The sequence below is a fragment of the Sminthopsis crassicaudata genome, chromosome X (genome assembly GCF_048593235.1).
Source record: "Sminthopsis crassicaudata isolate SCR6 chromosome X, ASM4859323v1, whole genome shotgun sequence".
In the NCBI taxonomy this organism is placed as follows: Eukaryota; Metazoa; Chordata; class Mammalia; order Dasyuromorphia; family Dasyuridae; genus Sminthopsis; species Sminthopsis crassicaudata.
In genome coordinates, this window is record NC_133623.1 from 53,576,583 (window position 1) to 53,588,665 (window position 12,083).

The 12,083-nt window shown below is 39.9% G+C and overlaps 1 protein-coding gene across 5 annotated transcripts in view; it reads left to right on the plus strand.

Annotated features, from left to right (window-relative positions):
* The window catches only part of TENM1 (teneurin transmembrane protein 1), a 3,105,198-nt gene that overhangs the window by 812,235 nt on the left and 2,280,880 nt on the right, over positions 1 to 12,083 (plus strand). The window lies entirely within an intron of this gene.

Genomic DNA, 12,083 nt, shown 5'->3' on the forward strand with positions numbered 1-12,083 from the left:
TATGTTCACACAATTAGAACATCTTAGTAGTCTTGGCTTTTTCCTCTGACAACAGGGAAACAGGCAGGGGCCCCTTGGGATGTGGGAATTTCAGAGAAAAAGAAAAAGAACACAGAAGGGCAAAATGAGTCTCAAAATGCAGATTTCATTTACTTCCCAACTGGGCCCAGAACCAGCTCTAGGCACATCCATAGTCTTTTAGATATTCCTAAAGCATACCTAGGGCTAGGATATGGTGATGGGTAGAGGACTGCAGAAACTGGGGAACTTTTCTCAAAGTATATCTGAAGCAAAGATACTTACAGCAGGGTATTGATGAGATAATGGTTCTCTAGTTCACAAATACCTAGTGTGCTGTAATGATGTAATCATACTGAGGTATATAAGGGCTGAAAAGGACTGGAAATGGGACATTCCATTTTTGATCATCCTCCTGGTGGCTCTCCTGCCTCCTGAACTTCTCCACTTAAATCAAGGCTGGTCCTGAAATCCTCCAGAGAGCTAGTCCAGACATTAAAGTTATGTAATGGAAATGGAAATGGAATTGGAAAGACAGAATTATACAATCATGTGTGTCCATTTCCTGCCACAATCTCCCCTCAAGTAAGCAAGAGAGCAGGATTAGGATAAACGGACACCGGGTTGACTGATTGAACTGATTTCAGCTCTGAAAAGCATGTTGGTTGTTTTTCTTCTTGAAGAAGACCAAAATGACATCACTGTGTAGAGTCAAGTTATTGTGTATCTGACTATGGCTGATGAGACCAATATGAGCTTGGAGTGGTCTCCCACGGGTCAGGTACACACAGTCCCTATGAACGTTTGGGGTGCTTCTCTAACTGCACATCTCACATTTTTTTTGGAGCTAAATCAGTTCTGTTTTCCTCATAGAGCACGGCACCTTCTCTGATGAGGGCATGTTCTGTGCCAGTGTCTCCCATGTCATATAATCAATTCTAAAGTTCTTAAGAAAGACCTTGAGAGTGTCCTTGTATTGCTTTTTCAGGACCACTTTGTGAGCACTTGCCCTATGTGAGTTCTCTGTAAAATAGTCTTTTTGACAAGTGTACATTTAGCATTAGAACTCTGTGGGCAGACTAACAGTAGAGTTTGATTGCTGGACAGTTCCAGAGAAGATCTCAGTATCCAGTACCTTATTCTGTCAGGTGATCTTCAGAATCTTCCTAAGATTATTCACATGGAACCGATTTCAGTTTCCTGACATGGTTCTGGTAAACTGTCCAGGTTTCACAGACATACAACAATGAGCTTCAGCAAACGTCTCTGTAGACCTTCAGTTTGGTAGTCAGTCTAACACCTCTTCCCTCCCACACTTTCCTGTGGAGCCTCCCAAACGCTGAGCTAGCTCTGATAAGGTGTGCGTCAACCTCATTATCAATGTGTACATCCCTGTGACTCTTTGGGAAGACCCAATTCATGATACCAAATGGAGAGGAAGAGAGAGTGAGAACAAGAGCAAGAAAGAGAATCATATAAAAAGTTTCAAAGAAATAGTATGGCACTCCTTGAAAATCCCAAGTGTTGCCCAAGTTCCAGAAAACGAGAAAGTGAATCTATGCATTAAATTCTTAACATATTTCCCTTTGAAAATACTGAGATAAAAACAATAATATTTCTTTAATTGCCCTATGGGGTTCTCAGCCATTCATTTCCTCCTCTTCAGCAACAAAGATCTATAGCTTGGGGTATCCTTGCTCACCCCACAATCCTTGCATTCTCTACCGGGCCAAAGTGCTGAAGAAGTGTCATTTTCTCTGGCTCTCTGAGCCAGTGACCCTTTTTCTCTTAACTCAGCCTTTTCATGGGGCGGCCCTGCTACATTGGTATGTGGCGTGTTGATTTCCAGATTTACCTAACCCAAATTCAGCTCTTGACTTCCCGTTCATAGGTGAATTCCACCTCCTTCACGAATTCACTATATTTCAAGTGAGGCTTAATCAGATGACCTTGATCTAATAGAATTGGCTTTCCACAGAAAAAGATAAACCTACTTGTATATTGCAGATAGTTCTCAGCTTGGTCCTTGTTTTTGTCTTAACATAGAATCAAGAAGCAAATAAACAGTGCAGAATAATGATCAACATTGCATAATAAAACATCTGCCACTCTCCTAGATATTGGAAGTCCCCCAAACAGTAGAGAAGCTGCTTTGAACCCAGAATTTTTAGACAACTAACAATTGGGACTTGTTTCATTCTCTATAATTAGGCCGCCTGAAAATGGGTGCAAGACTTCCCATTCTCCTCATGATGCTTGCAGAAGAGCTGGTCCTCAAGTTAGGAAGTAGAAACTCTAGACTTTGGACTTAGGGAGCAAGGAATGGACCCAGAATCGAGGTGAACTCTAGAAAACAGAGAAGCTCCCATGACTCTTTTTGAATGTGGAGGACTAAAGCTGGAAGGGACATAGAGACTATATAATCCAGCCCTCACATTTTATAGAGAAATAAAATGAAGCCACAGGAAGTTGTTAAATGATTTGTCCAAAGTCACACAGATAATAAGCACCAGAGGTAAGATTTGAACGCCAGTCCTCTGACTCAAAAATCAATGGATTTTCCACCAAAACATTATGTGACTATTTTGACGCTAGCAGGAAACTCGAATCTCCCACCGGTCATAGCTAGTCCATCGTAGTGCAGCTGACAGAGATCAAGAGAAGCACCTCATCACCACTATACCACCCTCTCTTTGACCTTCACTATCACACTTATTTATTCCTATTACTGTATCTCTCATCAATTCCTCTCTTACTCTCCAGTCCCCAAACCCACAATATTTCACACAGAGAGTCGCGAGGAAGCTACAGAATAGAAGGCATCCTATCACAAACTGGTCAAGCTTTGTAGAAAAGAGATTTCCGTGTCTTTTTTTTTTACATTTGTGTAGAATGAGATGACAGGAACGCTAACTAGGAATACTTTGACCTGGAGAAAAACCATCTCTTGTTGGTGGGATGGCACAGAGGTGCAGCCAAACCCCAGATGTAGTCATTGTCAAAGAAGAGACAGTCCATTCTCAATAGAGGGGAAAGCAGGACAGATGAGAGGGCTACTGCTGTATGTATACTTAGGATTAGGGGATACTTGAATTGCCTGGTTTGAAAGACCAGTAGAGAACTATGAATCAAAGATCCCTCCAGAAGACTTCTGCTAGAAGCTCTCACACAATGAGAGAAATAATCATTTCTCTTATATCAATAGCCTATTACTCTCCCAGCATCTTTTCTCTCTGTCCCTTGTCCAATCTCTTAAGGACGGGACTAATGGAAGATAGGATTATAGTTCTCCTCATTCTGGATATTGCTGTTCCACCCAGGTTTGGGTGGAGGATACTGATTCTTCATCTAGAACCCAGCTCCTTCAACCTTTTCCACTCCCCACCCCTTTTTGTTGGAGAGATTTTTACATGATCCTGGGTCAAGAAATCAAACATTTATTGATAATAAATCATAATTTCTCAACCTCCACATTCAGTTACGAGACCCCATATGGGGTTGCAATTAATTCACAGTTTAAGAAGCTTTGGATTGCCTAAGCTAGGGGTGATCTGGCTATAGGAATAATAATCTCTTTGTCAAATGGAGACATAATGACATTTTCGGTCCCTTCTCTTCATAAAGCCCACCTCTTGTTAATTGTTAACCAGTCAGAGCTGATGGCCACCCTTGAGGAATCCCCCTCTTCCAGGGCCATATAAACTGTGGGCCTGCTGCCATGATTGTCTTTGGCACTTGAGAGTACCCCTGACCTTTTATTAAAATGCTGGCATTATGAATAAAATGACTACACAGAAATTATCTCTCTTGAACTTTTTAAACATCACAATACACATGCATACCCCTCCCAGATGTCAGCATCCTAGAGCAAAGCCCTACTCATCTCTTGCGAGTCGCTACATTGTAGAAATGGGTTCTAAATCTGAGCTGAATCTAATTGTAATACAACCGTGTGTGTGTGTGTGTGTGTGTGTGAGTATACGTGTATGCATTTTTCCAAATGTACTCCAGAGGAGCAATGTCTCTTTTTCCCCCTCAGTAAAGCAAATCATTATAGGGCAAGTAGCATTTCAATTACACAGTGTAATAAAAAACGGCATCAGCTCCATGCAGCAGAGATGGAGCCCCGGGCCGGCTATGGTGTCACATCTTCCTAGTTTAGTGCTTTTTTAGTGACCACTCAATGAATAGAAACTCCCTTTGGAGACGCGTTCTCATTGTCTTTATGCTTTCTCCCGTTCCCATTTTTTTGTGTGGTGTTTAGCCTTTCGAGATTCAAGGTAGTCTCTTTCATCTTTTTGTCATATCTTCCTAAGTAGAGGAAAAATTGGAGCAGACAGCTTTAATAACTTTACATACAGTAAGGAAACTAGGCGCAGGCAGAATATAAAAAAGCAATCGAAAATTCAGCACTTTAAGTGCCGAGAGCTTGAAAATGACTAAGGTGTTATAGCTTAATAATATCTTTTTGGAATCACCAAAAAAACAGAGGAAATGCACCTGGTGATTTGTGGGCCTCTGGATTGCCCTTCGGAGGATAATCTGCTCTGTGTTCATTACTATATGCGGGAGCAAGAGCAGGTTTAAATTAGCATTTGTAGATTATTGAAATCCTAATTTACAGGAAGTGAGATCAGTAATTAAAACCAGTTGTCTCTGCTACTGAAATGTTGCTGGAACTTTCTGGGGCTGTTCGAGCCGAAGAATTAAATAAGAAGGAAATTCTGTTTGCAGTAATGGCCTGGCTCCATCTGAATTGCACAAGGACCACTGGGCTCCAGTGGATGCTTAATAGAGAGAAAAGAAGACTTTAGAAGGCTATGATGGCAGAGCTGTCACAGAAGAGGAATTAATCTTGGTCTTCTTGGCCCTAGAGGACAGAATGAGGAATGATGGATGGGTCAAAGGGGCAAAGAGGCAGGTTTAGGTTTAATGTCAAGAAAAGCCTTCCTAGCAACGAGAGCTATCCCAAAATAGAAGGAGCTGTCTTGGGAGGGAATGGGTTCTCACTCACTCATTGGAGGCTATCCAGTAAAGTCCAGATGCCCGCTTGTTAGGGATGTTATAGAGGGATTCATTTTCAGGTATAAATTAGACTCAATAGATGCTGAGATCCTTTTCAGCTCTGAGATTTTGTGAATCCATCAGCCCAGGGGACCTACAGATCTGTAAGGAAAAGTATGATGTTTTCAACTTTCCTTATATTCTCTCTCACCATTGAATATGAAATTCTGGGCATATCAATACATCTTTCTAGGATGAATGAATGAATGAAAAAAGCACTTATTCAGTTCTACATACCAAACACTGAGAAGTGCTGAGAATCCAAATAGCAGATTGGCTACAATCCTGATCTAAAGAAGCTCACATTCTAATGGGGAACCACATATAGGATTCAACAACAAATTAGTTGAAAAGGGCTCATGGCCCTCAAGGTATAGCAGCAAAGAATATACTATAGGCTCATTTTCACAGGTAAAACCATATCCATTTCTAATGTTGAATTATCAATGGAGTCAAGGCCTTCAGTAATCTTTTCCAAGTCTTCAGTGTCTGTGGCTGCAGAGGAAGCAGAAAACTACAGACCTTTCAGGAACAGTTTCTAGGCTTTCTCTCCATAAAGGGTGGCTTCTTTGGATAAAGGCTACTGGGACTCTCCTAGAAGCAGGGCTGGTGATCTGGGGAATGTTATCAAAACAACCACAATTTGGTTTAAGACCCTAGCGTGTTTTTGCTTTGTTTCATTTTATTTATTTTTATTTTTAATTTATATGTCTTTCTTTCTTTGTTTTATATTTTCTTTTTACTGTTATTTTTTCTTTAATTTTGAGTTCCAAATTCTCTCCCTCCATCACTCCCTCCTTTCCTCTTCTAGATTGTTTCCATCTAGGTCTGAGAGATATGTAGTTTCTTCTCTCTCTTCCTCTAGGTGTCTTCCCACTTCAGCTAGGTTGACCGGCTTGCCTTGGTGGTGATATTTGGTGAATGCTTGGCACATAGTAGGCATTTAATAAATATGGATTGGATTGGATTGGATTGGAGCAGTTGTTGGGAATGCCAGGCCTTAGATGCGCCATTCCAGCATTTGAATTCCTTTAATAAGTGGAATACTGAGTTTATCGTCTTTTCTGATGTGGCATATATGGCACTGGTCTTGGACACAGAAAGACCCGAATTCATATCCTACTTCAATACTATGTGACCCTGGGCAATTCATTTAACCCCACTCTTTCTCCATTTCTTCATCTCTAAAATGAGGGGTCTGTACTGTATGGCTTCTAAGGTCTGAAGGGTCTTTAGTTTGGGGGGGTGCATAGATTGAGGACTAGAAAGAACCTTAGGAATCACTTCATCTAGTCCCTCAGTTTACTTAGGAAGAAAATGAAACCCAGAGAGAGGAAGGAAGGGGCCTAATATCATCCAAGGTATAAAGAGTAGTTAGGATAGGATCACAAGTCCTCTGACTTTCAGTCCTGGACTCTTGCCCCTACAGAACAGAAGCTAAATAAATGTTGTCTGATTGACACAACAACAAAGTGTTGGCAGAAGTTGGTCCTCAACCTAGCATCTTTGGCCACTTGCTTTAGCATGAAAGAGGAAGATGTTTGGAACCAAATGTCTTTAGGTGCTTGTTTTGTCTCAACATTTTGCACACAAGGGGGAAGTACAAATGAAGGGAGTGGGGGGCAGCCCCGCTTACAATCTTCATCATGATGTTATCCCAAACTTGATTAGGGGAGGAGAAATGAGGAGAAGACAGGAATGATACTCCTGAACTGTTTAGACACACTAAGAAGCAGAAGAAAAACTTTTAAACTCTTCCAAGAAGTCTATCGTAGCAGAGTGGATAAGGCTCTAGATTTCATCGGGAAGAATTTTATTCAAATCCCAGTCAGACACTTATTAGCCTTGTGACCCTGAGTAAGCCACTTATCCTCTCGGAGTTTCTGTTTCCTCAACTATAAAATAAGGCAACTGGCTTCAATCACCTCTAAGGTCCTTTCTAGCTCTAAATTTGTAATTTTGTGATCCCATATTCCTTCTTTCTCCCTTGTGTTTGAGTAAGTGATTGCAGTGGAGTCTGCTTTTCCATAGAAGCCCAGTTTGGTTGGGGAATGAAGAAGCACCTTAAGTCTAGCCCTAGACAAGGTTCACTGAGCCCTGAAGCCAAATGTGTTTTTAGAAATGAAGATTATACATGAGCCACCTGGTTTTAGTGGCATATTAACACACTGGGAAATATGGGCTCATTATCACTATCCCATGCCATCATTTGTACAATCCTAGGCTTTGGTACTATCATGAATCCCCCCTCCACCAGCATCCCACATCAGAGATTGAGAAATTTCTGCTCCAACCACCATCTATTTGTAGTTTCTCTGAAAACTCTGGCCTCTTTCCTCATTACTCGGTGTTAATCCACACTTATCAACTTTGCTGCCTCATCCACAAGATAATAGGACAAAAATGATTGCTTAGAGATTGGAAACTAGAGGGCAACATAATTCCAGACTATCCTCACCCCGAGTGGCCATTCCTTTGTTCCTCTGGAATTACGCATCTGGTCAAGTTCATTTGTGATATGGTCTGTTTGAAGAGGGAAGACCTGTGCTAAAATCCTCTTTCTACCATTTTCTAGTCATGTGTCCTTAGGAAACTCCATTAACCTTTTTCTGCCCAGTTTAAATAACCAGTGTTTTGTTCAGAAGGTTCTGTTAGCATGGCATTATTTGAAGACCCATCGATCTACCCTCCATTCAGCGGCCAGTGACTTTCCTGAAACCATAGGTCTTACTCCATCACCCATTAACCCTAGATTTCCAATTCAATAAACTTATTACCTCTAGGATCAAGTACAAAGTGTGCTGTTTGACATTTGACTCTCTTCATAACCAGACTCAATTCTTTCATCTTCAGTCTTCCTCTACTCTTTTCCCTTCCATGAACTCTCCAGTTCAACTCCATTGATCAACTTGCACATGGAAACTCCATCTGCCTTTGAATTGTTTGTCGTCCCCGGTCTGTTCTCCTTTTTCACTTCCACTGCTGTTTCCCTGAATTTCTTTAAGATTCAACCCAAATGCCAACATCTGCAAGAGTCCTTTTCCCAGCACTAGCCCAATCCCCCTACTTATCCCACCCCCACTGGCTACTAGTCTTTCCCTCTAAGAAAGGGTTGGGATTTTTTTGTTTGTTTGTTTGTTTTTTGTTTTGCCCTCTTCTGGGTGTCATGAGCCTCCTTGGCCAACTGGTAAAGTCCATGGACCCCTTCTCAAAATCATGTTTATTGTCTACATTCATAATTTTAAAAATGCTACATTTAATTTAGACTTCAGTGAAAAATAAACATGTATATTTTTTCCCACCCAAGTTCACAGACTACCTGAAAGGTTTTTGGATCTTTTAGAATCCAGGTTAAGAATGTTTAATCTAACTGTATGAGGATGTATTCTGATGGAAGTGGATATCTTCAACATAGAGAAGAGCTAATCCAATTCCAATTGATCAATGATGGACAGAATCAGGTACATCCAGAAAAGGAACACTGGGAAATGAGTGTAAACTGTGAGCATTGGTTTTTTTGTTGTTTGTTTGTTTTGTTTTGTTTTGTTTGTTTTGTTTTGTTTTGTTTTGTTTCTCTTCCCAGATTATTTTTACCTTGTGAATACAATCCTTCCTTTGCAACAACAACAACAAAATTCGGTTCTGCACAGATATATTGTACCTAGGATATACTATAAGATATTTAATATGTATGGGAATGCCTGCCATCTAGGGGAAGGGGTGGAGGGAAGGAGGGGAAAAATTTGGAACAGAAGGGAGTACAAGGGATAATGTTGTAAAAAAAATTACCTATGCATATGTACTGTCAAAGAAAATGTTATAATTATAAAAATGAATATAAAAATGAATTTAAAAAATTTTTTAAAAAGTTATAAAAAAAAAGAATGTTTAATCTAAAGTTACCTTCTCTCTTCTCTGAATCAATCTTATATATATATGGATCTATATACATGTTATCTCTTCCATTAGAATGGAAGCTTCTTTTTTAAATAGTATTTTATTTTTCAAAAGACATGTAAAGATAGTTTTCAACATTCTTTTTTGTAAGACTCTGTGTTCTAATTTTTTCTCTCCCTCCCTTATTTTTCCCCTTCCCAAAGCAGCAGATAATCTGATATAGGTTAAATATGTTTATTTCTTTTAACCATTTCCATATTTGTCATGTTGTACAAGAAACATCAGATCAAAAAGGAAAAAAAAAACCTGATAAAGAAAAAAAACAAACAAACGAACAAACAAATAAAAAGGTGAAAATACTATGCTTCAATGCACATTCAGTCACCATTGTTCTCTCTGCATGTGGATGACATTTTCCATCCAAAGTCTATTGGAATTGCCTTGAACTATTCAGAAGAGCCAAGTCCATCACAATTTGATCCTCACATAATTTTGTTATTGTGTACATTCTTTTAGTTCTACTTAGAATGGAAGCTTCTTAAGAGCACAGGCTATGTTTTTTGTCTTTCTTTGTATCCCCAGTGATTGGTACAGAACTAGAAATATGCATTTTAACTGATTGACCAAATGACTATGTGAAGTTATACTATGATTTTAATGCTAATTGATGGAACATAAAATAGACTTTTGGTATGTTAACTTCTCAATAGGACAACAGCCAACAGGTAAAGACATTTCTTTAGGTGAAGAACAAACTTGATAGGAATTAGCCATCTTTTACAAACATATGTAGAATAGCTCAACCATGGAGTCCAGTATACCATTGAACTGTGTTGGGAGATATGCATGGAGATAAGGCCCTTGAATTGTTTCCATCCTGCATGCTATATTTTATAGGGAGTCTCCAATGAGTAGGTAAATTTATGGCCATAAAACTTTTTGAATCAAAATTCCCTTGTGTCCATAAGGAGTTAATTTTCTTCCCAGAGATGTCTCCTGGACCCTAAACTGGGCACAGAGAGCAGCTGAGTGAGGGGGATATGTTTTGAACTGGATAAAATTCTCTGCGTCTAGATAAAATCAGAAGTTGATGGGTTGTTAAATATGTGTGGCTGCTGGCCTTCAAAAGCTGCTTCTTAAATCTCCCTGCATATGCTTAAAGTTGTTAGACGTTAGGGATCTGGATGTGGTTTATACCCTTGGAAGGAAGCACCAGTCAGCCCATTTGCACAGTTTCAATCCCAAACATCACAACAGAGAATGAAATAAATATAATTTATATGTTTATGCTCATTAGTCTGTTACATCATTTAAACTTGAGAATTCAATTAAGAACACTCTCAGAATGATTTAATTGGAACTAGGTTTTTCAGCTTGCATTTTCTTGAAAAATCAGATCATTTCTGAATATATATCAAATAACATCATTTTATATGATATTTTCCAAGTACATATTTCAAGTAAACACCCCTCTGTGGTAATATAAAATGCCATAAATCATATTTCTGAAAGTTACATGCACAATATATCATTAAATATGGGCACACAAATAAGTAAAGTGCATGGTTTATTTATGTAATTATTCAGGAAATTCAACATTGGTTTCTAGTGCAATAAAAAAACCAGGATGGTGCCAGAGGATATAAAGGCCGCTGCCTGCTCGTTGAGGAGGGTTGCTTTCATCTGGAAGCAGCCATAATTTAAGAACCAACCATGGAATCTCTTCATACAACTGCTAGTTTCCTGTTGCTGATTGTGGAGTGTTTTGTTTTTCAAGAGTTACTTTAGACCAAGGAGAAATCTTAATCCTCCTTTCTCCCCTCTTTTCTTTCCCTCCTCTCATTTTCCTTCCTCCTTCCATACCTCTCCCTTTTTTCCCTTCCCTTCCCTCTAATCATTTACTTTTGTCTCTTTTCCCCTTTTCTTCTTCCTTCTCCTTCTCTTCCCCTCTCTTCTTTTCTCTCTATTTCACCTCCACCTTTCTTTTCCTTTCCTTCCAGCCTATTTTCCTTTCTCTTTTCTCTCCCATCTCTTCCATCTTACTTTCTGCTTTGCCTCTCTACCTTTTTTTTCCCCACCCTTCCAAATTCCCTTTTCCTTTACTTCCCCACACTGGCCTTCCCTTTTCTTTACCTTCCTTTTCCTGACCTTCCTGTCCCTTTACATTCTTGTTGCAGATGATTTTTTTCTGGCTTCATTTTTCTCTGTTAATCAGGCTGATTAACTCTCTCTTTTTTAGTGATATTCACTCGTTCAGTCTGGCATTCCTCTGGAACCACCTATCTGAAGAACTCTTTGCCCTAATCAGCATCTTCGGGTTTCCTAGCTGATTGGTGTCCCCTTATAAAATAACCGAAACAGCCCTGAGTTACCCCAAAGCCAAAAGGAAGGAATAAGCCAGGAGTCTCATTCTCAGCTTGGTAAACTATGTGTATACCTCCAAAGACCATTGGGAACTCCTTTCTTTTCCCATGTCCAGAGGACTAACTAGGAGGAGGCTACCTACCTATGTTCTTGGGGTTTTCCCTTCATTGCCACCCTTCCTAAGTGTCAGATGTAGGACACGTGTAGAGAATCAGAGGGGAGCAACGACATCCATCCCTTGTTGGTGTCTCCATTTAAACTCCAAGGCCTGTCTATAAATGTCCAGTTGGTTTAGCATTACCTGGCCCATCTGATTTTTCAGCAGAGCTCCTTTATTCCCAGCAACAGACTCCATTTCTTCCTTCCCACTTCTTCTCTCCCTTTTCCCCTCCCTTTTCTTGTCTTTCCTCTTCCCTTTCCTCCAATTCTCCTTCCCTTTTTCTTTCTCCTTCCCATTCCTTTTTCTTCTCCTTCTTACCCTTTGCTTCCTTTTCTTTCCCTCCCTTTAATATTTCTTTCACCTTCTCTCCCCTCTTCTTTCTCTTTTTTCCCTTTCCTTTCCTCTTACCCTTCTCCTATCTTTCTGTCTTTTTCTTTCCCCCTTTCCTTTCTCCTTCCCTTCTGCAAATTTTCCCTTTCCTCCTTTGATTCATCTTCACTTTTGGCCTTTCCCCCTTTTCTTCTGCTTCATTTCCCCTTCTTTTCCCATTCTCTCAATCCTCCTTTCTTTTTCTCTTTGC